The sequence below is a fragment of the Triticum aestivum genome, chromosome 7D (assembly GCF_018294505.1).
Source record: "Triticum aestivum cultivar Chinese Spring chromosome 7D, IWGSC CS RefSeq v2.1, whole genome shotgun sequence".
Lineage (NCBI taxonomy): Eukaryota > Viridiplantae > Streptophyta > Magnoliopsida > Poales > Poaceae > Triticum > Triticum aestivum.
This window is the reverse complement of record NC_057814.1, coordinates 243,489,740-243,515,966: the sequence shown is the minus strand read 5'-3', so window position 1 is coordinate 243,515,966 and position 26,227 is coordinate 243,489,740.

The following is a 26,227-nucleotide window of genomic DNA, read 5'->3' as shown; positions in this document are numbered from 1 at the left end:
CAGCTTTACTTGTAGCCCAAGTCAAGCTGCCGCGTGTGTTTGAAATCTGACCGTTGGAGACATGTCAGTTCCTTAGTGACCCAGGGTCATTTTGGACAAATCAGGTCGGGTTGCCTAGTGGCTATAAATAGCCCACCCCCTACACCATAAATTGGTGGCTGCTCAGAGTTAGTGCACAGCTTTTGTCGTTTGAGAGCAACCCACCTCGAAGCCTTTGAGAGAAAGATCCTTGCGAGGACAAAGCCCAAAACACCCAGAGCCAAAGAGTGTTAGGCATCACTGAAGTCTTTTTGTCCGCGTGACCTGAAGACTTGTTACACTTGAGGACTGTGAATCCTCCAGCCGGTTAGGCGTCGCGTTCTGAGCATCCAAGAGTCATTGTGGATTGCCAGTGAACGAAGTCTGTGAAGGTTTGGAAGTCTACCTTGAAGACTTACCAGAGTGATTGGGCGAGGACTAAGTGTCCTTAGCTCAAGGGGAATAAGGTGAGACGCGGTCTTCTGAGTTGAATTTCAGCCTCCCTAACCAGACGTACAGTTGTCACAGCAACTGGAACTGGTCCAACAAATCCTTGTCCTTACCAAGCAACTGGTTCTATCTCCTCCCTCACTTATTTACAATTTGCCTTCGTGAAGTCATTTGCATGCTTGCCTTATCTGTTTGACTTCACTGTGTGACGACTATTGTTGTTTGGCTTCATACTATCTTCCATCCTGATCTATACTACCTAGCTGCTAATAGTCTTCGTGCTTTCACTTCATTACTTACTTGACTATGGCTTGTCTAGTGTAGTCTACCTTCCGCTGCATATCAATAGGTTCATTTTATCGTTTGTCTTCAAAGCCCCCGTGTTTTGAAGACTTTCATAAAAATCGCCTATTCACCCCCTCTAGTCGATAACTAGCACTTTTCACTATCTTCTGTCGATCCACGCTCCACTGCTCCACCACGTCCATGGCGGACGCATGCCGAGCCCGTGCTGAGCGTCGGGCCGCCCTGGCCGCCCGCGTCGCTCAGACAGCTCCTGTCGGCGTGCCTCCCCGTCGTTCTCCATCATCCGCCGCCAACGCTGCCACCAGCCCGGCGGGAAACGAGCGGCAAGCATCATCGCTGCACCCCTCTGTGCGGCGGGACGGCCGCACCGCCACCCCATCGTTGACTCCGGCCAGCTCATCGTCCCACGCTCGTCGCGCGCCCACAGCCGCGAAGGCCGCGCTGCTCATGGCACGCGAGCTCCAGCGCTACCGCCCGGTCGACGACCTCTACGAGGACTGGCTGGACCGCATCGCCGAGCTCGTCAGCGCCGTTGGGGGCTCCGATGTACCATCTCTCTTGCTGCTGAAGGAAATATGCCCTAGAGGCAATAATGAATTTGTTATTTATATTTCATTATATCATGATAAATGTTTATTATTCATGCTATAATTGTATTAACCGGAAACTTAGTACATGTGTGAATACATAGACAAACAGAGTGTCACTAGTATGCCTCTACTTGACTAGCTCGTTGAATCAAAGATGGTTAAGTTTCCTAGCCATAGACATGAGTTGTCATTTGATTAACATGATCACATCATTAGAGAATGATGTGATTGACTTGACCCATTCTGTTAGCTTAGCACTTGATCGCTTAGTATGTTGCTATTGCTTTCTTCATGACTTATACATGTTCCTATGATTATGAGATTATGCAACTCCCGAATACCGGAGGAACACTTAGTGTGCTACCAAACGTTAAAACATAACTGGGTGATTATAAAGGTGCTCTACAGGTGTCTCCGATGGTACTTGTTGAGTTGGCATAGATCGAGATTAGGATTTGTCACTCCGATTATCGGAGAGGTATCTCTGGGCCCTCTCGGTAATGCACATCACTATAAGCCTTGCAAGCAATGTGACTAATGATTTAGTTGCGGGATGATGCATTACGGAACGAGTAAAGAGACTTGCCGGTAACGAGATTGAACTAGGTATTGAGATACCAAAGATCGAATCTCGGGCAAGTAACATACCGATGACAAAGGGAACAACGTATGTTGTTATGCAGTTTGACCCATAACGATCTTTGTAGAATATGTAGGAACCAATATGAGCATCCAGGTCCGCTATTGGTTATTGATCAGAGATGAGTCTCGGTCATGTCTACATAGTTCTCGAACCCGTAGGGTCCGCACGCTTGAAGTTCGGTGACGATCGGTATTATGAGTTTATGTGTTTTGATTTACCGAAGGTAGTTCGGGGTCCCGGATATGATCATGAACATGACGAGGAGTCTCGAAATGGTCAAGACATAAAGATCGATTTATTGGATGACTATGTTTGGACATCAGAAAGGTTTCGAGAGAGTTCGGGCATATACCGGAGTACCGGGGGTTACCGGAACCCCCCGGGGAGTCAATGGGCCATAGTGGAAAGGAGGAGGAGGCGGCCAAGGTGGGGGCGCGCCCCCCAAGCCCAATCCGATTTGGGAGGGGGGCCTGCCCCCTTAACTTCTCTCCTTCTCCCCCTTCCTACCCTCTCCTACTCCAACTAGGGAAGGGGGAATCCTACTCCCACCAGGAGTAGGACTCCCCCCTTGGGCGCGCCTAGGAGGCCAACCCTCTCCCCCTCCTCCACTCCTTTATATACGGGGGAAGGGCACCCCATAGACACAAAAGTTGATCATTGATCTCTTAGCCGTGTGCGGTGCCCCCTCCACCATAATCCACCTCGTTCATATCGTTGCAGTGCTTAGGCGAAGCCCTGCGCCGGTAGCTTTATCATCACCGTCATCACGCCGTCGTGCTGACGAAGCTCTCCCTCGACACTCAGCTAGATCAAGAGTTCATGGGACGTCACCGAGCCAAACGTGTGCAGATCACGGAGGTGCCGTACTTTCGGCACTAGGATCGGTCAGATCATGAAGACGTACGACTACATCAACCGCGTTGTCATAACGCTTCCGCTTACGGTCTACGAGGGTACGTGGACTACACTCTCCCCGCTCGTTGCTATGCATAACCATGATCTTGCGTGTGTGTGGGAAAGTTTTTGAAATTACTACGTTCCCCAACAGCTGCCTCACCCTCCTCCATCTGCGGGCGACGTAGCTCACGGAGCGCCTCTGCCACCACCGCACCAAGACGGCATCCTGGCACCAAGGCGCGCGGCCCCTCGGCGCGACCCGCCGCGCCGGGCGCCCGCGCGTGAAGTAGGAAGCTTCCAAGAAGTTCCCCGACCGCGAGAAAACGCTCCCACACTCCCGGCACCGCCACGTCAAGACCGCATGCCGCCTGCGGCGGCGGGGCATGGGCATCAAGATCAAGCTCCGTCCCTGCGACGGGCCCCGGTGGCCACAGCAGGCTGCCGTGCCTTCACTCCGGAGCTACGTAGCGTCGTTTGGCCAGGCAAGTTCAAGCTAGACCTGCCCTCATGCTACGACGGAACCCCCGACCCTGCGGAGTTCTTGCAGCTCTACGAGCTGAGCATCAAGGCGGCCAACGGCGACGAAAAAGTCATGGCGAACTGGTTTCCCATGGCTCTAAGGATGATGCTCGCTCGTGACTTCTGAACTTGCCCCCGGGGTCAATCTCCTCCTGGGATGAGATGCACGACCGCTCGTCGCCAACTTCCAGGGCACTCGCGACCACCCGCCGGCCGCGGGAGACCTGCGCCGCATCAAGCAGCAGCCGGGAGAGACCCTGCAGAAGTACATCTAGCGCTTCAACAATGTTCGCCTCAAGATCCCCAAGGTGATGGACGAGGCCATCATCTTAGCGTTCTCTGATGGTGTCCGCGACTTCAAGATGAAGGAGGAGCTCGCCATCCATGAGGAGCTATGCACGGCTCTGGAGATGTTCAACATGGCGACCAAGTGCGCAAGAGCTGAGGAGGGGCGCCTCTCCCTCCTCGAGCTCCCTGCTGCCGACCCAGAAGAGAAGAAAGCCAAGGCCAAGGACGTGAAGCACAAGGGGGTAGCCGTGCTCGCAGAGGAGCCGGACACGAAGCGCGGCCAGGACCACCCCTGGTCGTCTAAGGGCAGCCGTCCATTCTGCGCCTTCCACAACGTACACAGCCACAACACCAGTGACTGCCAAGAGCTGATGGCTATTCGAGATGGACACTTTGGTCGACGCCCCGAGCGCAACGACCGGGGCTACGGCCGAGGAGGAGGACGAAGTGGAGCACGCTGGGTCGACCGCGGCCCCCGTCAGGAGTGGCGTGACATGCCTCGCGAGGACCACTAGCAGGACCAGCCTCGTGAGGGCGCCTAGAGGGACCAGCCTCGTGAGGACCGTCCTCAGGGCTATCCTGGCCTCCCTCCGTTGCTTCCACCACCAAGAAGGAACGACGACCACCATCAGGACGAAGGGGCTGGGGGCTTCCAGGAGCCGCGCGCTATCACCTGCATCTTGGGTGGTGCTCAGGCCCCAGCTTCCCATCGCATCTTCAAGCAGTTTGCTCATGAGGTGAACGTAGCCCTCCCAGGCTCGAGGCCATGCGCCTGCTCAGGTGGTCCAAGTGCGCTATCACCTTCAGCTCGTCGGACCAGCTCAACTGCACGGCTACTGCCGGCGCCCTCCCGATGCTTTGCTCACCCGTCATCAGCAATGTCCAAGTCACCAAGACCCTCATCGACGGTGGCGCAGGGCTCAATGTCCTGTCTGTCGAGACATTTGATAGCCTCCAAGTGCCATACGATCAGCTACATCCTAAAAAGCCTTTCTCAGGAGTGACCGACGGCTCCACCAGCCCGATAGGGCAGGTCCACCTCCCTGTCACATTCGGCCAACGCAACAACTACCGCACCGAGCTCATCGACTTCGACGTCGCCCACATCCGTCTGCCGTACAACTCCATCCTTGGGTATCCAGCATTGGCCAAGTTTATGGCAGTGACCCACCACGGTTACAATGTCCTCATGATGCTAGGAAGTGACGAAGTCATCACGGTCCCCTGCAAAGAAAGAGATGCAGTGTGCTCCCTTGAGCGCGCCTTCCAAGCCGCAGCAATCAAAGACCCCGACAACGAAGGCACACTGTACCCTCCCGAGGCCGTCCCCAAGAAGAAGAAGCAGCTACTCCACCCAAGGTCGCAGGAGAGCGGCGTCTCCAGCGGCACCACCTCGGGATCCGCACCTGCAGTTGGGGCGCCTCCGTCCCTCACATAGGAAGGCGCGCCCGGCGCCCTCCTCGGGCAAGGCTCGGGAGCTCTCTTTTGGAGGGCCTCAGGCCTGGCCAGCATCACGAGGGAGGTGCTCGGGCACCATGTGGAGGCATGCTTCGCCGCACATTTCCCTCAGAAGGGCACTGGGCGAGGAATGCCCGGTGCTCAGGAGTTCATCGTCAAGGCAACCCAGGAGCTTCAAGAGGCAAGGACCATGCGTGGCGACCGCCGCCCACCACCCGGCGTAGCTCCCCATCCTGGCGAGGACGGCGGGCTACGCGTCTGCATCGACATTCCAGGGCTCAACAGGGCCGCATCTCAGGAGCGCTTCTGGCCTTCGCGTGTTGACCAGTGCGAGGGTCCACCTAACAGCTATGTTCGCATGCCATTTGGCCTGCCGAACGCAGCTATCACCTTCCAGCGCTGCCTACGGAGCACCCTAGCAGCTCAGGAGGCTAGGCATCACGCAGTCCTGGCGGAGATGGCGACGGTCCTCAAGGAACCACCCGAGCCCCCGGAGCCTCCTGAGACTCGGGGCCCTGGCGGCTCGTGAGGAACGGCTCCTTCAGCGCGCACCTTCAGCTACCTCAACACTCCTTCGACAACGATACTAGGTTACATTTTTCGGTTTACTCAGCTGGGAGCGCCCCTCGGGCTGCATCATTCCCAGGTCGCATGGGCCTATCCCTGTGGCATGTATCTTTTTGCATCTTTAGCTTACTCTGTCGGGGGCGCCCCTCGGGCTGCATCATCCCCAGGCCGCTCGGGTCCGTCCCAGTGGCATGTATCGTTCTTGCATCTATCTGAACTAGCTTGTCTCCTGGCATGGGTTGCCTACGATTACCACCTACCTGCCCGGCAATTCAATGCCATGAATGTCGTACGCCCTTGCAAGCCCGCCCATGACCACCTCATGATTAAGGACTGGCACGACGTCTGTGCTTGGGTCCGTCCCTGCAGCATCGCCAAACCCAAGAGGCTGAGCTCTGGCTCGCGGGCCGGCTCCCGTGTACATCACCTCCCATGGCCGTTGGTGCCTTGTTCTCGCATGAGCTAATCATGGACGGGCCGGCTACGGTGCATGACCCGGTGCCTCTCCACCGCGGGAGCCGCGCGCCGGTTGTCTTTCTTCAGGACTCTTCACATGAGAAGACTAGGCACGGCGTCTGTGCTCGGGTCCGTCCCTGGAGTGCCGATAAATCCAACGACTGAGCTCTGTCTGGCGGGCCGACCCCGTTCACGTCACCTCCTGGGGTCATTGGTGTTTGGCCTTCTCATGTGATCGCCTCAGCAGATTCGTCCGGCGCAGGTTGCCTAACCATCTCGCAGGACCAGCACAGCCGTCAAGAATCAAGACCAGGCAAAACCCGCCTTGAGGTAGGGCCTCGTGAGTCCCGCGCTGGCTCACGAGTCAGGGCGGGGCTGTACACGCCCTGGGGGCTCCACTCAGAGGGATCCCTCACCCACGCACCAGTGGAAGGACCATGCTCCGTGCTGGCAGTCGACACGGTCGAGGACCGGCTATGCCCGTGCAAGTGCGGAAGGGCTACGCTCCGCGCTGGTGATAAACAACTGAGGGCGGCCCCATGGACGTACCAACCTCAGGGAGCCTTCGGGCTCAGTGTCCAGCCTCGTCGCAAAACTCCCCCTCGGGAGAGTCACGTGACGGGGCTGGGCATGGGGGTTGCGCTCGGGTTACGCCCAAGCATACGCCACCCTGCCAGGTCCCTCGGACCTGGTCATCACGTGCCCTCCCGAGCGGAGCCAAGGTATGAAGGTTGTTTGGACGTCAAGGGGGACTCCTGAGCATCGCGACTCAGGAGCCTAACTGGCCACGTGGACCCCTTGGTCTCGTCCTGGTAATCCGGACGGTCCAACGGCGGCTGAGGTATGCACGGGGTCGGGCGCCGCCGACGTAGAACACTAGGCCTACTTCCGCATCTCCTTTCCGTAAGCTGTTTGCGCGTCAAGGGGGACTCCTGAGCATCGCGACTTAGGAGCCTAACTAGCCACGTAACCCCTCACCCCTTGGTCTCGTCCTGGCAATCCGGACGATCCAACGGCGGCTGAGGTACGCGCGGGGTTGGGCCCTGCCGACGTAGAACACCAAGCAAACGGGGAGGAAATCACGGAATCTCAAACAGATATTACAAAACATACTGTTCTTGAAATACCAAACACAAGTTTAAATGCCTCCACGAGGCATGGTGCATGTTGCAGAAATGAAACAGGAAAAGGAGCCGCCAGCAAGCCCTCTCGTCAGCCTTGGGCGCCGCCGTCACTCGCAAGGAGTACCCCTTCGACGACGATGTTGCCCTCACCTGTGCCGCCCGCCGGAGTCGCAGGTTCAGCAGCAACACCAGTCGAGGGCGCAGGGTCGATGGCAAGGAACTTCTTCAGCAAGGCCTCCACCTGGCCCTTCACGGCTTCGGCGGCGGCTGCGCAGAGCTCTTCATCCACGGGCTTGAGCAGCTCGTCAAGGTTGGCGTCAGGATCGCGAAGATGGAGGTGGCCGAAGACGCGCGTCAGAGCAGATGAAGAGGGCGCATGGGCTCCCCCCTCCACCATGGGGCCGATCCGGCCGACGACGTCCTCGAGCGCCGCGACAAGATAAGCAGCTGGGCAGGGCCTTCGCCGTCTGTCGCCAGCGGCTTCTCCAAGCCCTTCTCGTAGAGTGCCCGTAGCACCTCGCGGGATCTCTCCTCGAGGGACTTGAAGGCCACGTGATCCTCAGCCAGAACCTTCACTTTGGCTTCCAGCTAGGCCTTCTCTACCTCCACCTTCTGCTCCAGCTTCTCCAGACGGCTACGCTCTGTGACCTGTGCCCTCGCCAACTGCTCCAACTCGGCGTCATGGCTGGTGACGGCATCTTCTCGGGCCTTCATCTTCTCCTCCTCCGCCTTGCGACCGCGGGCCTCGGCCGCACGCTCGTTGCGCATGGACTCGAGCTCGGCCTCCATCGATTGGCAGCACTACTTGGCGGCCTCGGCGTCCTTCAGCTCCACCTCGCGGGTGGCCGCGGCTCGGTCGGCGGCTCGCTTGTCCTCCTCGGAAGTTGCCATGGCCTGACCCAACGCCGTCCCGACAGACGCACCGGAGTGCAGCCAACCCGAGACCAGCTCCAGGCGCCCCGCCACCAGGCGACGGTCAGCGCCTTGAAGATCATCCCGCAGCCGGGTCAGCGCAGAAAGAGCATGCTCCAGGGCGTGGGGCATAGTGGAAGGACCACGAACTTGCGGTGCGGCGGAGGAAGAAGGCAGTGTCATCGTCAAGACCTATAGGTCGATGGCGACGGAAGAAGAAGCCTCGGAGCCTGCAGAGCCTTGGCCAGCGAGCTGGGGACGGGCGCCTCAGGAGCCGGCGTGGCGGTGGGAGTCGCCTTCTCCTAAGGACGGTCCACGGGGCCTCGCGAGGATGACCGAGCGGGAGAAGTATGGGCGCCATCACCACCCTTCTGTGCAGGAGGAGGTGCGGCCATGCCAGGCTGCAGGGTTCCCGAGGATGCGTCCGCCCTCTCTTTCTTCTTCTTCGACAACAGCGTCGGCCTAGCAGCACAAGGAGGGAACATCAGGAAGCTGCGATGGAAGCAGGAGCAAGGCAAAGTCAGGATAGGATACTCACTGGTCCATGGTGGCATAGTCCCATGGTCTCTTCAGAAGTACGGAGCCTAGGGCCCTCGCAACCTGGGGCGCTGGCGCGCGGGCCCCAGGAGTTGACGAGGCCACGGCGGCCCCGGGCGGCGACACGGCGGAGGCATCACCCCGAGGGACCAACGCTGATCTGCTCTTTGTCGGGACGCCAGGCGGAGGCTTCTTCGAGGGGGAGACCCTGGATCTCGTGGTGACCCCAGGAGGGGGCAGGACTTCCCTCACCAGGTGGTCGTCGGCGTCGGCGTCGTCAGGCAAGGCGCGGAGGAGGTCGGACTTGTGCGTAGGGGTGGACTTCCCTCACCAGGTGGTCGTCGGCGTCGGCGTCGTCAGGCAAACCCCTACCCCCTCCTGGGCTGCCTCCGAACTCAGCTCGTCCTCCTCTTCGGAGTCATTGGAGGATACCATCACCGAAGCCGTCACCACCGGGCATCCGAGGGCGCATGAGGCACAAGCCCACGCCCGTCGAAGACAAGCATGGCGGCAGCAATCTTCGCCCCATCTGGGCGGCGGTACAGGGGAATGAAGGTGTCCGGCGGATACCCTTGGTCGTCCCCAACCAAGAGGCGGAGCGTCGTGCCCAGCTCCTCGTCAGACAAGGCCTCCAGCCCCAGGCGGAGGTCGTCTCCTTCGTCCCCGAGCTTCCACAAGGGGTGCGAGCGCACCTGGAGGGGAGCCACCGCTGCGCCATGAATTCCTTGACGATCATGGCACCCGTCAGCTTCGCCGCCTTTGGATCATCAGACTTCAGGTCGGCGGTCATCCTCTGCAGCACCTGCTCTACCCAGGGGTCGGTGAGCCTCGCGCGGAACCACCTGTCGTGAGACGAGGGCATCTCCGTCGGCAACACCAGCCGAGTGTGGGAGCACTTGGCGTCCATCAGGACCCACTTTCTTCTAAAGCCCTTGGCCTTCTTCCTGACCTTCGAGATCGCGTTGGTCTTGTTGGTTGCGACAAAGTTGGCGCACCCCGAGCAGTGGTCGTCCTTGACCCGGAGATAGAAGAAGTGGCGCAGCAGCGCCACGGACTGCATCACCCCAACGTATGCCTCACAATAGAAGGCGAGGATCGACAAAAGGAGGATGGAGTTGGGATGAAGATGGAGGGCATGAAGCTTGTAATGGCTAAGGACGGAATAGAAGAAGTCGGAGAAGGGAGGAACCAACCCCGCAACAACGCTGCTCAAGAAGAAGGGATAGAAGGTGTTTCCTGAGGCCTCAGGCTCGGCGGAGCCAGCCCGGAGCACGGTCTTCCTCTTCTCGTCGCCCTCCACCGTCATCAGGAGCGTGGCGGCAAGGTTCTTCTCCAAGACGCTAGGCGCGCTCAGGGCCGACTCATACCAGGAGGGCGGAAGGGTGGCCTTTGCCTTGCTGGGCGCCATCGATGGCGGATTTGGAGGAGGATTGGTGCAGATCTGGAGTCTTTGAAAGCGAGGAGCAAGAAAGGGGATCTGGAGCAAGACGAAGGGGAGCAATGAAGGTCGCACGACGCGTGCCAGCCTTTTGTCAGTCGAGCAGTTGCCGAGGCAGCGTGGAGAAGCGGAGACGCCCATGCCCCGTCAATCGCCACGCGACAATCAAGGCCGCGGGAGGTTGGGGCTCGCGGCGCTCCGCACTTGCCCCCTGGCTTTGCCTCGAAGCCATGTCCGAGCGCGCCTTGGGCCAGGTGGCAACTGTCGGTGTTCTGGGAACGGGGGTCCCCAGACTTGCCTGCCTGCGGCCCACGGTGTGGCTCCACAAGCGGCCTGGTATGGCCCATCTTCATCAGCGAATAGTCAAGACCCTCGCGAGGGGCCAAGCCTCGTGAGGCGGACGACACAAGACCTCCTCAGGGGCAGCCTCGCTAGGCTGGCTAACGAGGAGCGGAGAGATCAAGGCGAGGGGCACCTCGTGAGGTTTCCGTGACGTGAGCCATGATGACCAAGGCGAGGCGGGCTCCAGGCGGGCGCCAGCGGGCGCACAGTACCAGCTGCCTCTTTGGTGCTAAAGGGGCGGGTGCAGGCGAGGAGTCCCGAGGCATCAGGCAAAGGTTTCCATATTGGTGCAATGAGACCAAGACCAGCAGGACGGTAAGACGGAGGTCATTGCGGAGCCCTCGACATCGTCACCACTAGAGCCTTTGGCAGGCGAAGACCACCTTTTGTCGGGATAGCTTGTACTAGCTGCCCCCCTTCAAATTGGCCGTTGTGGGATCCCTTCCCGCCTAAACATTTGGGAAGAGGACCAGGGCCTCTATAAATAGGACGAGCCAGCACTGTAGGAGGCAACTCATCTTGGACCGGATCCATTCCCCCGAGACCAACTACACCAGCTCATAGAGCTCGAGAACACCTCTCCTCAGGAGGTTGTTCTTCCCTTGTACTTGTTCATCCTCAGCCTACAAGGCAATCCACCACACCACACTGGGGTAGGCTATTACACCACATTGGTGGCCCGAACAAGTATAAATTCTTGGGTCCCTTGGTCCGTGGGTTCGCCGAGCTAGGCCTTGAGATCGTGGCAAGAGTGTGAGCGAGGGGGAGAGAGATCTTTGTGCACACCCCAGTGTTCGAACCTCAAGGGTTTTCCCGGAACCCGTAATCCGACAACTTCTTTTTCCATTGTATGCACGTCTATGACTTAAGTTTTTTCCAAGCTTGGTTGCCTTGCTCCTGTGTTTATACCTTACATTCCTGATTGTTTGGCTAGGGTGTAAAGGGAGTACCTCTGCGATTGTTACAACCGGGTAATCCGGACCTGTACCTCAGATGGGTGAAGCCGAAAGCTAGCGTTCTTAAGAGAATAATTGGTCGGCAAGCAACGACAGATTGTTTACATTTATGTAATTCTTCTAAAAAGATCGGGTTAGGCTCCCTGTAATTCGGATCAAAGCCTAGGCATGCATAAGCATGCCAACCCAAGGAAAGGAACCCTTAATGGTTCTTACATTAAATAGTAATATAACATACCTCCCCGAACAAATTTTGTCTGTTCAAGCAATATGGCCGGATTGCCTGGTTTCCAGACATAAGGAATGTTTCTTACATTGTATCCGGACACACTCCACCTTCTAGGTTCGAAGGTTGAATCCAAAGGCTTGCGATGGCAAATTTTGATATGTTCGGTTGGAGATAAAGTTCAATGGTAAAGTACATTGATACATTGAATCGAACGCCTACTCTTTATCTATGTCATCTACAAGACAGTCTAAACTATAGTCTTCTTGCGAATACTTCGCAGCTATCATTACTTGGTCATATACCAAGTTCACTGGAATCTCTTTCCCATCCGGTCCCCGAGGTCCAACTCGGGCCATATGATTCGAATCGAGCTTGGTGTAGCATGTTTTCACCATCGCCCATGCTTCTCGTGCACCTTCACGACATGGGGATGCCTTCCATAGCTCAAAGCGGCGCCGAGCACCTTGGAACAGGTTCACCAACCCCTCCATACTTTCTAGAGGGATATCGGATGGCCATAAAGCCTTGGCCATACTTCTCATGGCTTTCCGAGCCGCTCATGCACCACGGACAACTCTTTTAGCACGTCGCGTCGGAATCCGGATGCTTCCTCTTCAGGCCGCCCGATTAACAGACCTGCAACAATAACATTATGACAATCCAAATTAAGGAATGCTATGAATCCCTTGGGTAGTTCAGAAGGTCATACCGAATATGCCGCCTTTTAACTTTTTATTCTCTTTTTGCACGTCCGATAACCGAGCCTTCAAGCTCTTTATCTCTTCGGCTTGTCTATCCTTTTCCTCCTCAAGTTAGTTCTTTTGATCAAGGGTCATGGTGGCTTTCTTCATTTCCTCCAGCTCTGTGGTGACATCATTCAGCTTTCTCTGGTTCGTCTTAAGCTCCTGGGATAGTGCGTTGTTCTTCTCTTTGAGAACCTACGGCCATAACGATCCTTAAATCCGTTAGCTTAACCGCTTCAAGTCTCGGGGGCTATTGGCATATATCTATTAAATTTACACACACTATTACCTTCATATCCTTCGAAAACAGTTGTGTAACTCCAGCAAGTCCGTCCCGGGCAGCTCGAATATATGCATCCACAGAGCTGAGGGCAGTAAATTCCTGCCCTGTAAAAACTGGAGTGTGCATGGCCTCTTTTAGTCATCGATGATTCATCACGCTCTCCACCTCAGAATTCGTGAAGGATACGTCATCCGAATCCTCATGAGGGGGTTGATCTGGCACTGCTTCCGTATCAACTTTCGTCCTAGTTGACGAGTCCGGAGCCGGATTAGCCGATGCTCGGCTAGCGGGGCGTTTAGCCACGGTTTGCCGTGTGCCCCTCCTAAAACAAGATAGGAGGAGAAGTATGACAATCTGGCTTTATACCTAGGCATGTGTCAGAAGTTATACCTTTTTGAAGGAGGGGCTCGGCGTTGCTTCCGGCTTCCTTTCGTTTTGAACGCTCGCCCTGCGTAGATGCTGCCTTCTTAGAGGCCGTTCTTGATGGAGTGCGGCTCGTTGAGCGCCGATCCTATAAAAACACAATTCAGTGTGACGGGTGAGAAGCAAGCAGGGGGCTCCTTCTTGGAGGATGCTTTTCGAATACTTACAATGGCGAAAGGAAGAAGGTCGGGGTAGTCAGCCACAATAGCCACTTCCGAGCCGTCAAGACTCGCTTGATAGAAGACTCCATCATCAAACTCTATGAATATATCCGGATCCTCACGGAAGTCGGGGTCTTCATTGCGGGCGTAATCCTTTAGCTATGGGGAGGGGCAATGAATGTTCTCAACCACCTTCCTCCATGTATATTTTAAGACAACCAGAACAATTTAATTAGCATACCTTCATGAAGAGGTAGAACCGTGCGGATAATCAAAAGCTTACCATTCAACGGGTTATACATGGGAAAACCTTCTTGACAATTTAAACGGAGGAAGTATTCTTTCTCCCCCTTATAAAGATCGGCCAGGATGATAGCCAGTTCGGCTGGGGTATCCGGCCCCTTGCGCCTATAGCGAGATGCATCATCCTCTCCATTGTAACACCATATAGGTGTCACTCTGGACTGAAGGGGATCGATACATCACTTTATCGCGATGGCCATGACTTCAATTATCGAGAGTTTGGAATGAGCAAGTAATCTGACCTTGCTGACCAACCTCTTCACTTCTGCACTGCCTTCTTCCTTGAGACTCCCGGGGCGCCAATTGAGGCGTTTCTTCAAAGGAGCACTGGAAAATTCGGGGAGTCCACGCCGAACTGGGTCCGAAAGGGGAACGTCCTCAATATAAAACCATTCCGAAGACCATGCTTGGGATACCTCCTTGGGTGTCCTGATGGGGTAACCCGGTCCGGCTATGCGCCATACTTCAGCGCCGCCCACTTCAAATATGGAACCCCTCGATGATGAGGGACGAAGGCAAAAGAACTTTCTCCACAGTTCAAAATGAGCCTCGTAGCCTAAAAACAGTTCGCAGAGAGCAACAAAACCCGAGATGTGCAGGATAGAACCTGGTGTGAGGTTGTGCAGCTGGATCCCATAGAATTCCAATAGACCTCTGAGGAAGGGGTGGATTGGGAATCCTAAGCCCCTCAGTAGAAATGGGACGAAACACATCCTCTCCTCCTTGTTGGGGTTGGGGAAGTTCTCTGCTAGCACATCATTACCAATCGAGGCCAATTCCGCCTGCACAGAAACTAGATCTGCGAGAGGGAGATATCCCTGCGTCCGAAGTCGATTCAGCTAAACGTGGGACACTGCGCAGCTTCGCCAATCACCCTCTTGAGGTCCATGTGGGCGCGAGGAAGATCTAGGAGCGCTCGCTGTCGGTGTCAAAACCGGCGGATCTCGGGTAGGGGGTCCCGAACTGTGCGTCTAGGATCGATGGTAACAGGAGACGGGGGACACAATGTTTACTCAGGTTCGGGCCCTCTCTATGGAGGTAATACCCTACTTCCTGCTTGATTGATCTTGATGAATATGAGTGTTACAAGAGTTTGAAGGAAATATGCCCTAGAGGCAATAATAAAGTTATTATTTATTTCCTTATATAATGATAAATGTTTATTATTCATGCTAGAATTGTATTAACCGGAAACATAATACATGTGTGAATACATAGACAAATAGAGTGTCACTAGTATGCCTCTACTTGACTAGCTCGTTGATTAAAGATGGTTGTGTTTCCTAGCCATAGACATGAGTTGTCATTTGATTAACGGGATCACATCATTAGGAGAATGATGTGATTGACTTGACCCATTTCGTTAGCTTAGCACTCGATCGTTTAGTATGTTGCTATTGCTTTCTTCATGACTTATACATGTTCCTATGACTATGAGATTATGCAACTCCCGTTTACCGGAGGAACACTTTGTGTGCTACCAAACGTCACAACGTAACTGGGTGATTATAAAGGTGCTCTACAGGTGTCTCCAAAGGTACTTGTTGGGTTGGCGTATTTTGATATTAGGATTTGTCACTCCGATTGTCGGAGAGGTATCTCTGGGCCCACTCAGTAATACACATCACTATAAGCCTTGCAAGCATTGTGACTAATGAGTTAGTTGCGGGATGATGTATTACGGAACGAGTAAAGAGACTTGCCGGTAACGAGATTGAACTAGGTATCGAGATACCGACGATCGAATCTCGGGCAAGTAACATACCGATGACAAAGGGAACAACGTATGTTGTTATGCGGTCTGACCGATAAAGATCTTCATAGAATATGTAGGAACCAATATGAGCATCCAGGTTCCGCTATTGGTTATTGACCGGAGAGGTGTCTCGGTCATGTCTACATAGTTCTCGAACCCGTAGGGTCCGCACGCTTAACGTTACAATGACAGTTATATTATGAGTTTATATGTTTTGATGTACCAAAGGTTTTTCGGAGTCCCGGATGTGATCACGGACATGAAGAGGAGTCTCGAAATGGTCGAGACATAAAGATTGATATATTGGAAGCCTATGTTTGGACATCGGAAGTGTTCCTGGTGAAATCAGGATTTTTCCGGAGTACCGGGAGGTTACCGGAACCCCCCGGTAACTTAATGGGCCTTAGTGGGCCTAGGTAGAAGAGAGGAGAGGAGGCCAGGGCAGGGCCGCGCGCCCCTCCCCCCCAGTCTAAATAGGACAAGGAGAGGGGGGCGGCGCCCCCCTTCCTTCCTCCCCTCCACCTCTTCCCCCTTTCTCTCCTAGTCCAACATGGAAAAGGGGGGGAGTCCTACTCCCGGTAGGAGTAGGACTCCTCCTGGCGCGCCTCTCCTCTAGGCCGGCCGAACCCCCCCTTGCTCCTTTATATACGGGGGCATGGGGGCACCTCTATACACACAATTGATCAACGATCTTTTAGCCGTGTGCGGTGCCCCCTCCACCATATTACACCTCGATAATATCGTAGCGGTGCTTAGGCGAAGCCCTGCGTCGGTAGAACATCATCATCGTCACCACGCCGTCGTGCTGACGAAACTCTGCCTCAACGCTCGGCTGGATCGGAGTTCGAGGGACGTCATCGAGCTGAACGTGTGCTGAACTCGGAGGTGACGTGCATTCGGTACTTGATCGGTCGGATCGTGAAGACGTACGACTACATCAACCGCATTGTGTTAATGCTTCCGCTTTCGGTCTACGAGGGTACGTGGACAACACTCTCCCCTCTCGTTGCTATGCATCACCATGATCTTGCGTGTGCGTAGGAAATTTTTTGAAATTACTACGTTCCCCAACAGTGGCATCCGAGCCTGGTTTTATGCGTTGATGTTATATGCACGCTTAGAACACAAGTGAGTTGTGGGCGATATAAGTCATACTGCTTACCAGCATGTCATATTTTGGTTCGGCGGTATTGTGAGATGAAGCGGCCCGGACCGACATTACGCGTACGCTTACGCGAGACTGGTTTCACCGTTGCGAGCACTCGTTGCTTAAAGGTGACTGGCGGGTGTCTGTCTCTCTCACTTTAGTTGAACCGAGTGTGGCTACGCCCGGTCCTTGCGAAGGTTAAAATAGCACCAACTTGACAAACTATCGTTGTGGTTTTGATGCGTAGGTAAGAACGGTTCTTGCTAAGCCCGTAGCAGCCACGTAAAACTTGCAACAACAAAGTAGAGGACGTCTAACTTGTTTTTGCAGGGCATGTTGTGATGTGATATGGTCAAGACATGATGCTATATTTTATTGTATGAGATGATCATGTTTTGTAACCGAGTTATCGCCAACTGCCAGGAGCCATATGGTTGTCGCTTTATTGTATGCAATGCAATCGCCATGTAATTGTTTTACTTTATCACTAAGCGGTAGCGATAGTCGTAAAAGCAATAGTTGGCGAGACGACAACGATACTACGATGGAGATCAAGGTGTCGCGCCGGTGACGATGGTGATCATGACGGTGCTTCGGAGATGGAGATCACAAGCACAAGATGATGATGGCCATATCATATCACTTATATTGATTGCATGTGATGTTTATCTTTTTCTTATCTTGCTTTTATTGACGGTAGCATTATAAGATGATCTCTCACTAAAATTTCAAGATAAAAGTGTTCTCCCTGAGTATGCACCGTTGCGAAAGTTCTTCATGCTGAGATACCATGTGATGATCGGGTGTGATAGGCTCTACGTTCAAATACGACGGGTGTAAAACAGTTGCACACGCGGAATACTCAGGTTAAACTTGACGAGCCTAGCATATGCAGATATGGCCTCGGAACACTGAGACCGAAAGGTCGAGCGTGAATCATATAGTAGATATGATCACATAGTGATGTTCACCATTGAAAACTACTCCATTTCACGTGATGATCGGTTATGGTTTAGTTGATTTGGATCACGTAATCACTTAGATGATTAGAGAGATGTCTATCTAAGTGGGAGTTCTTAAGTAATATGATTAAGAGAACTTAAATTTATCATGAACTTAGTACCTGATAGTATCTTGCTTGTCTATGTTAATTGTAGATAGATGGCCCGTGCTGTTGTTCCGTTGAATTTTAATGCGTTCCTTGAGAAAGCAAAGTTGAAAGATGATGGTAGCAATTACACGGACTGGGTCCGTAACTTGAGGATTATCCTCATTGCTGCACAGAAAAATTACATCCTGCAAGCACGGCTGGGTGCCAGGCCTGCTGCAAGAGCAACACCAGAAGTTATGAACGTCTGGCAGAGCAAAGCTGATGACTACTCGATAGTTCAGTGTGCCATGCTTTACGGCTTAGAACCGGGTCTTCAACGACGTTTTGAACGTCATGGAGCATATGAGATGTTCCAGGAGTTGAAGTTAATATTTCAAGCAAATTCCCAGATTGAGAGATATGAAGTCTCAAATAAGTTCTACAGCTGCAAGATGGAAGAGAATAGTTCTGTCAGTGAGCATATACTCAAAATGTCTGGGTATAATAATCACTTGATTCAACTGGGAGTTAATCTTCCGGATGATAGCGTCATTGACAGAATTCTTCAATCACCGCCACCAAGCTACAAGAGCTTCGTGATGAACTATAACATGCAGGGGATGAATAAGACAATTCCCGAGCTCTTCACAATGCTAAAGGCAGCGGAGGTAGAAATGATAAAGGAGCATCAAGTGTTGATGGTCAATAAGACCACTAGTTTCAAGAAAAAGGGCAAAGGGAAGAAGAAGGGGAACTTCAAGAAGAACGGCAAGCAAGTTGCTGTTCAGGAGAAGAAACCCAAGTCTGGACCTAAGCCTGAGACTGAGTGCTTCTACTGCAAGCAGACTGGTCACTGGAAGCGGAACTGCCCCAAGTATTTGGCGGATAAGAAGGATGGCAAGGTGAACAAAGGTATATGTGATATGCATGTTATTGATGTGTACCTTACTAATGCTCGCAGTAGCACCTGGGTATTTGATACTGGTTCTGTTGCTAATATTTGCAACCCGAAACAGGGGCTACGGATTAAGCGAAGATTGGCTAAGGACGAGGTGACGATGCGCATGGGAAATGGTTCCAAAGTCGATGTGATCGCGGTCGGCACGCTACCTCTACATCTACCTTCGGGATTAGTTCTAGACCTAAATAATTGTTATTTGGTGCCAGCGTTAAGCATGAACATTATATCTGGATCTTGTTTGATGTGAAACGGTTATTCATTTAAATCAGAGAATAATGGTTGTTCTATTTATATGAATAATATCTTTTATGGTCATGCACCCTTGAAGAGTGGTCTATTTTTGTTGAATCTCGGTAGTAGTGATACACATATTCATAATATTGAAGCCAAAAGATGCAGAGTTGATAATGATAGTGCAACTTATTTGTGGAACTGCCGTTTAGGTCATATTGGTGTAAAGCGCATGAAGAAACTCCATACTGATGGACTTTTGGAATCACTTGATTATGAATCACTTGGTACTTGCGAATCGTGTCTTATGGGCAAGATGACTAAAACACCATTCGCTGGTACTATGGAGAGAGCAACTAATTTGTTGGAAAGCATACATACAGATGTATGTGGTCCGATGAATATTGAGCCTCGTGGCGGATATCGTTATTTTCTCACCTTCACAGATGATTTGAGCAGATATGGGTATATCTACTTAATGAAACATAAGTCTGAAACATTTGAAAAGTTCAAAGAATTTTAGAGCGAAGTTGAAAATCATCGTAACAAGAAAATAAAGTTTCTACGATCAGATCGTGGAGGAGAATATTTGAGTTGCGAGTTTGGCCTACATTTGAAACAATGCGGAATAGTTTCGCAACTCACGCCACCCGGAACACCACAACGTAATGGTGTGTCCGAACGTCGTAATCGTACTTTACTAGATATGGTGCGATCTATGATGTCTCTTACTGATTTACCGCTATCGTTTTGGGGTTATATCTTTAGAGACGGCTGCATTCATTCTAAATAGGGCACCATCAAAATCCGTTGAAACGACACCTTATGAACTATGGTTTGGCAAGAAACCAAAGTTGTCGTATCTTAAAGTTTGGGGGTTGCGATGCTTATATGAAGAAACTTCAACCTGATAAGCTCGAACCTAAATCGGAGAAATGTGTCTTCATAGGATACCCAAAGGAGACTGTTGGGTACACCTTCTATCACAAATCCGAAGGCAAGACATTCGTTGCTAAGAATGGATCCTTTCTAGAGAAGGAGTTTCTCTCGAAAGAAGTGAGTGGGAGGAAAGTAGAACTTGATGAGGTAATTGTACCTGCTCCCTTATTGGAAAGTAGATCATCACAGAAACCAGTTTCTGCGACACCTACGCCAATTAGTGGGGAAGTTAATGATAATGATCATGAAACTTCAGATCAAGTTATTACTGAACCTCGTAGATCAACCAGATTAAGATCCGCACCAGAGTGGTACGGTAATCCTGTTCTGGAGGTTATGTTACTAGACCATGACGAACCTACGAACTATGAAGAAGCGATGGTGAGCCCAGATTCCGCAAAATGGCTTGAGGCCATGAAATCCGAGATGGGATCCATGTATGAGAACAAAGTATGGACTTTGGTTGACTTGCCCGATGATCAGCAAGCCATTGAAAATAAATGGATCTTCAAGAAGAAGACTGACGCTGACGGTAATGTTACTATCTATAAAGCTCGACTTGTTGCGAAAGGTTTTCGACAAGTTCAAGGGATTGACTACGATGAGACCTTCTCACCCGTAGCGATGCTTAAGTCTGTCCGAATCATGTTAGCAATTGCCGCATTTTATGATTATGAAATTTGGCAAATGGATGTCAAAACTGCATTCCTGAATGGATTTCTGGAAGAATAGTTGTATATGATGCAACCGGAAGGTTTTGTCGATCCAAAGGGAGCTAACAAAGTGTGCAAGCTCCAGCGATCCATTTATGGACTGGTGCAAGCCTCTCGGAGTTGGAATAAACGCTTTGATAGTGTGACCAAAGCATTTGGTTTTATACAGACTTTTGGAGAAGCCTATATTTACAAGAAAGTGAGTGGGAGCTCAGTAGCATTTCTGATATTATATGTGGATGACATATTGCTAACTGGAAATGATATAGAATTTCTGGATAGCATAAAGGGATACTTGAATAAGAGTTTTTCAATGAAAGACCTCGGTGAAGCTGCATATATATTGGGCATCAAGATCTATAGAGATAGATGAAGATGCTTAATTGGACTTTCACAAAGCACATACCTTGACAAAGTTTTGAAGAAGTTCAAAATGGATCAAGCAAAGAAAGGGTTCTTGGCTGTACTACAAGGTGGGAGATTGAGTAAGACTCAATGCCCGACCACTGGAGAAGATAGAGAGAAGATGAAAGATGTTCCCTGTGCTTCAGCCATAGGCTCTATCATGTATGCAATGCTGTGTACCAGACCTGATGTGTGCCTTGCTATAAGTTTAGGAGGGAGGTACCAAAGTAATCCAGGAGTGGATCACTGGACAGCGGTCAAGAACATCCTGAAATACCTGAAAAGGACTAAGGATATGTTTCTCGTTTATGGAGGTGACAAAGAGCTCATCGTAAATGGTTACGTTGATGCAAGCTTTGACACTGATCCTGACGATTCTAAATCGCAAACCGGATACGTGTTTACATTGAACGGTGGAGCTGTCAGTTGGTGCAGTTCTAAGCAAAGTGTCGTGGCGGGATCTACGTGTGAAGCGGAGTACATAGCTGCTTCGGAAGCAGCAAATGAAGGAGTCTGGATGAAGGAGTTCATATCCGATCTAGGTGTCATACCTAGTGCATCGGGACCAATAAAAATCTTTTGTGACAATACTGGTGCAATTGCCTTAGCAAAGGAATCCAGATTTCACAAGAGAACCAAGCACATCAAAAGATGCTTCAATTCCATCCGGGATTCAGTCCAGGTGGGAGACATAGAAATTTGCAAGATACATACGGATCTGAATGTTGCAGACCCGTTGACTAAGCCTGTTCCACGAGCAAAACATGATCAACACCAAGACTCCATGGGTGTAAGAATCATTACTTTGTAATCTAGATTATTGACTCTAGTGCAAGTGGGAGACTGAAGGAAATATGCCCTAGAGGCAATAATAAAGTTATTATTTATTTCCTTATATCATGGTAAATGTTTATTATTCATGCTAGAATTGTATTAACTGGAAACATAATACATGTGTGAATACATAGACAAATAGAGTGTCACTAGTATGCGTCTACTTGACTAGCTCGTTGATCAAAGATGGTTGTGTTTCCTAGCCATAGACATGAGTTGTCATTTGACTAATGGGATCGCATCATTAGGAGAATGATGTGATTGACTTGACCCATTCCGTTAGCTTAGCACTTGATCGTTTAGTATGTTGCTATTGCTTTCTTCATGACTTATACATGTTCCTATGACTATGAGATTATGCAACTCCCGTTTACCGGAGGAACACTTTGTGTGCTACCAAACGTCACAATGTAACGGGGTGATTATAAAGGTGCTCTACAGGTGTCTCCAAAGGTACTTGTTGGGTTGCCGTATTTCGAGATTAGGATTTGTCACTCCGATTGTCGGAGAGGTATCTCTGGGCCCACTCAGTAATACACATCAGTATAAGCCTTGCAAGCATTGTGACTAATGAGTTAGTTGCGGGATGATGTATTACAGAACGAGTAAAGAGACTTGCCGGTAACGAGATTGAACTAGGTATCGAGATACCGATGATCGAATCTCGGGCAAGTAACATACCGATGACAAAGGGAACAACGTATGTTGTTATGCGGTCTGACCGATAAAGATCTTCATAGAATATGTAGGAACCAATATGAGCATCCAGGTTCCGCTATTGGTTATTGACCGGAGAGGTGTCTCGATCATGTCTACATAGTTCTCGAACCCGTAGGGTCCGCACGCTTAATGTTACGATGACAGTTATATTATGAGTTTATATGTTTTGATGTACCGAAGGTTGTTCGGAGTCCCGGATGTGATCACGGACATGACGAGGAGTCTCGAAATGGTCGAGACATAAATATTGATATATTGGAAGCCTATGTTTGGACATCGGAAGTGTTCCGGGTGAAATCGGGATTTTTCCGGAGTACCGGGAGGTTACCGGAACCCCCCCCCCCGTAACTTAATGGGCCTTAGTGGGCCTAGGTGGAAGAGAGGAGAGGGGGCCAGGGCAGGGCTGCGCCCCCCTCCCCCCAGTCCGAATAGGACAAGGAGAGGGGGGCGACGCCCCCCCTTCCTTCCTCCCCTCCACATCTTCCCCCTTTCTCTCCTAGTCCAACATGGAAAAGGGGGGGAGTCCTACTCCCGGTAGGAGTAGGACTCCTCCTGGCGCGCCTCTCCTCTAGGCCGGCCGAACTCCCCCTTGCTCCTTTATATACGGGGGCAGGGGGGCACCTCTATATACACAATTGATCAATGATCTTTTAGCCGTGTGCGGTGCCCCCCTCCACCATATTACACCTCGATAATATCGTAGCGGTGCTTAGGCGAAGCCCTGCGTCGGTAGAACATCATCATCGTCACCACGCCGTCGTGCTGACGAAACTCTCCCTCAACGCTCGGCTAGATCGGAGTTTGAGGGACGTCATCGAGCTGAACGTGTGCTGAACTCGGAGGTGCCGTGCGTTCGGTACTTGATCGGCCGGATCGTGAAGACGTACGACTACATCAACCGCGTTGTGTTAACGCTTCCGCTTTCGGTCTACAAGGGTACGTGAACAATACTCTCCCCTCTCGTTGCTATGCATCACCATGATCTTGCGTGTGCGTAGGATTTTTTTTGAAATTACTACGTTCCCCAACAGAGTTGATCTACCACGAAATCGTAATGGCTAAACCCTAGAAGTCTAGCCTATGAGTATATGGTCATGAATCTGTCCTATCCGGACTATGCCCTCCGGTTTATATAGACACCGGAGAGATCTAGGGTTACATGGAGTCGGTTATGTAGGAGGAAATCTTCATAATCGGTCACCTAGCTTGCCTTCCACGCCAAGTAGAGTCCAATCCGGACACAGGTATAGTCTTCGGCCTTCATGTCTTCATAGCCCATCAGTCCGGCCCAACAGGTAACAGGGCGGACGCCGGAGGACCCCTTAATCTAGGACTCCCTCAGTAGCCCCGGAACCTGGCTTCAATGACGAGGAGTCCGGCGCGCAGATTGTCTTCGGCATTGCAAGGCGTGTTCCCTTCTTCCGAACTCCAAGATAGCCTTCGGATGTGTCGATCGTATCCGGACCTGTGTATATAATTGCAGAAAATACAATACTCCACGAGTCCAATCTACTGACAACTGTTTATGACAGTGTATCACGCCTGCCCGGTTATTATTCCCAACCGTTGGCTAGCCCGTCGTCCCACGTCTTGGGAAGCGGTTTTATTGGCACGTCTTGTCAAAGCAGAGATCGTGTTACCTTATTCACGGGATTTTCAATAATGTAGGTATGGGTAACCCAACCGTCCCCTGGGCACAACTCTTTGAGGATAGGTAAGTTTCAGGAACCAGGAGGGGACGTTCAATATTCAGGGCCTTTATATAGGGACCCAGACTTGTCTTTCTCTTCTGCGCTTGCTTCTTCCTTAACCCCAGCCTCCTCGAGTTCCAGCCCTCGAGTTCCAATCACCACCAGCCCCAATCATGTCCGGGCCTAGCCATTCAGGCCGGTGGGTGGCCTCTTCTGTCACGGAGGAGGATATTGCGAAGCTCCGGGTAGCGAGGTACCTGACCCCAGAAATCCTTCAGCGGCTTCCTGCTGAGAGGCAGATTATTCCCACCCCCGGTCTGGCGAGACGGTTGTATTTGTGTCTCACTTCCTCCATGGGTTAGGGTTCGCTCTTAACCCCTTTGTAACGCCCATGATGCGGCTATATCTCCCACGTGTCGAGGCACGACTTAGAGGCATAACCGCATTGTGGTTTTGTCGCAAGAAGGTTCATCTTCACACAATCCCATGTAATGAACAAGAATGGGATAACGAGAGTTGGCTTACAATCGCCACTTCACACAATACATAAATATAATTCATACATCATCCAAAATACACACATAGACTGACTACGGTCATAATCCAAATGAAAATAAGATAACCCCAAATGCTAGATCCCCGATCGTCCCAACTGGGCACCACTACTGATCATCAGGAAAAGACACATAGTAACGACCACGTTCCTCGTCGAACTCCCACTTGAGGTCGATCCCATCATCTGCAATGGCATCGTCGGCACCTGCAACTGTTTTGGTAGAATCTGTGAGTCACAAGGACTCAGCAATCTCACACCCGCGAGATCAAGACTATTTAAGCTTATAGGAAAGGATGGTGAAATTGGGTGGAGCTGCAGCATGCACTAAGCATATATGGTGGCTAACATGCGCAAAAGAGAGCAAGAAGAGAAGCAACGGAACGGTCGTCATCTAGTAATGACCAAGAAATGATCCTAAACTCCTACTTACGTCATTCATAACTCAAACCGTGTTCACTACCCGGACTCCACCGAGAAGAGACCATCACGGCTACACACACGATAGATGTATTTTAATTAAGTAAAGTGACAAATTCTCTACAACCGGCCATTAACAAATTCCCATCTGCCTCGTAACCGCGGGCATGGCTTTCAAAAGATAATACCCTGCAGGGGTGTCCCAACTTAGCCCATCATAAGCTCTCACGGTCAACGAAGGATAAACCTTCTCCCAGGAAGACCCGATTAGTCTCGGAATCCCGGTTTACAAGCTATTTCGACAATGGTAAAACAAGACTAGCAAGACCACCCGCTGTGCCGACAAATCCCCATAGGAGCTGCACATATCTCGTTCTCAGGGCACACCGGATAAGCTAAGCGTACAGGTACCAACGTAACCCAAGTTGCCAAGGGACAGTCCCGCACGGTGCTCTAGTTTGGACCAACACTCGGAGGAGCACTGGCCCGGGGGTTTAAAATAAAGATGACCCTCGGGCTCTAGAAAACCCAGGGGAAAAAGGCTTAGGTGGCAAACGGTAAAACCAAGGTCGGGCCTTGCTGGAGGAGTTTTATTCAAGGCGAACTGTCAAGGGGGTCCCATAAATCACCCAACCACGTAAGGAACGCAAACTCAAGGAACATAATACCGGTATGCTGGAAAACCAGGGCGGCAAGAGAGGAACAAAACACCAGGCATAAGGCCGAGCCTTCCACCCTTTACCAAAAATATATAGATGCATTAATATAATAAGAGATATTGTGATAACTCAACATAATAACCATGTTCCAACATGGAACCAACTTCAACTTCACTTGCAACTAGCAACGCTATAAGAAGGGCTGAGCAAAAGCGGTAACTTAGCCAAACAACGGTTTGCTAGGAAAGGATGGTTAGAGGCTGACATGGCAATATGGGAGGCATGATATAGCAAGTGGTAGGTAGCGCAGCATGGCAATAGAACGAAAAACTAGCAAAGCAAAGATAGAAGTGATTTCGAGGGGTGGTCATCTTGCCTGCAAGGTTCTCAGAGTTGTCGAAAGCTTGATCCTCGTAAGCGTACTCAACAGGTTCCTCGTTCACGAACTCGTCTCCCGGCTCTACC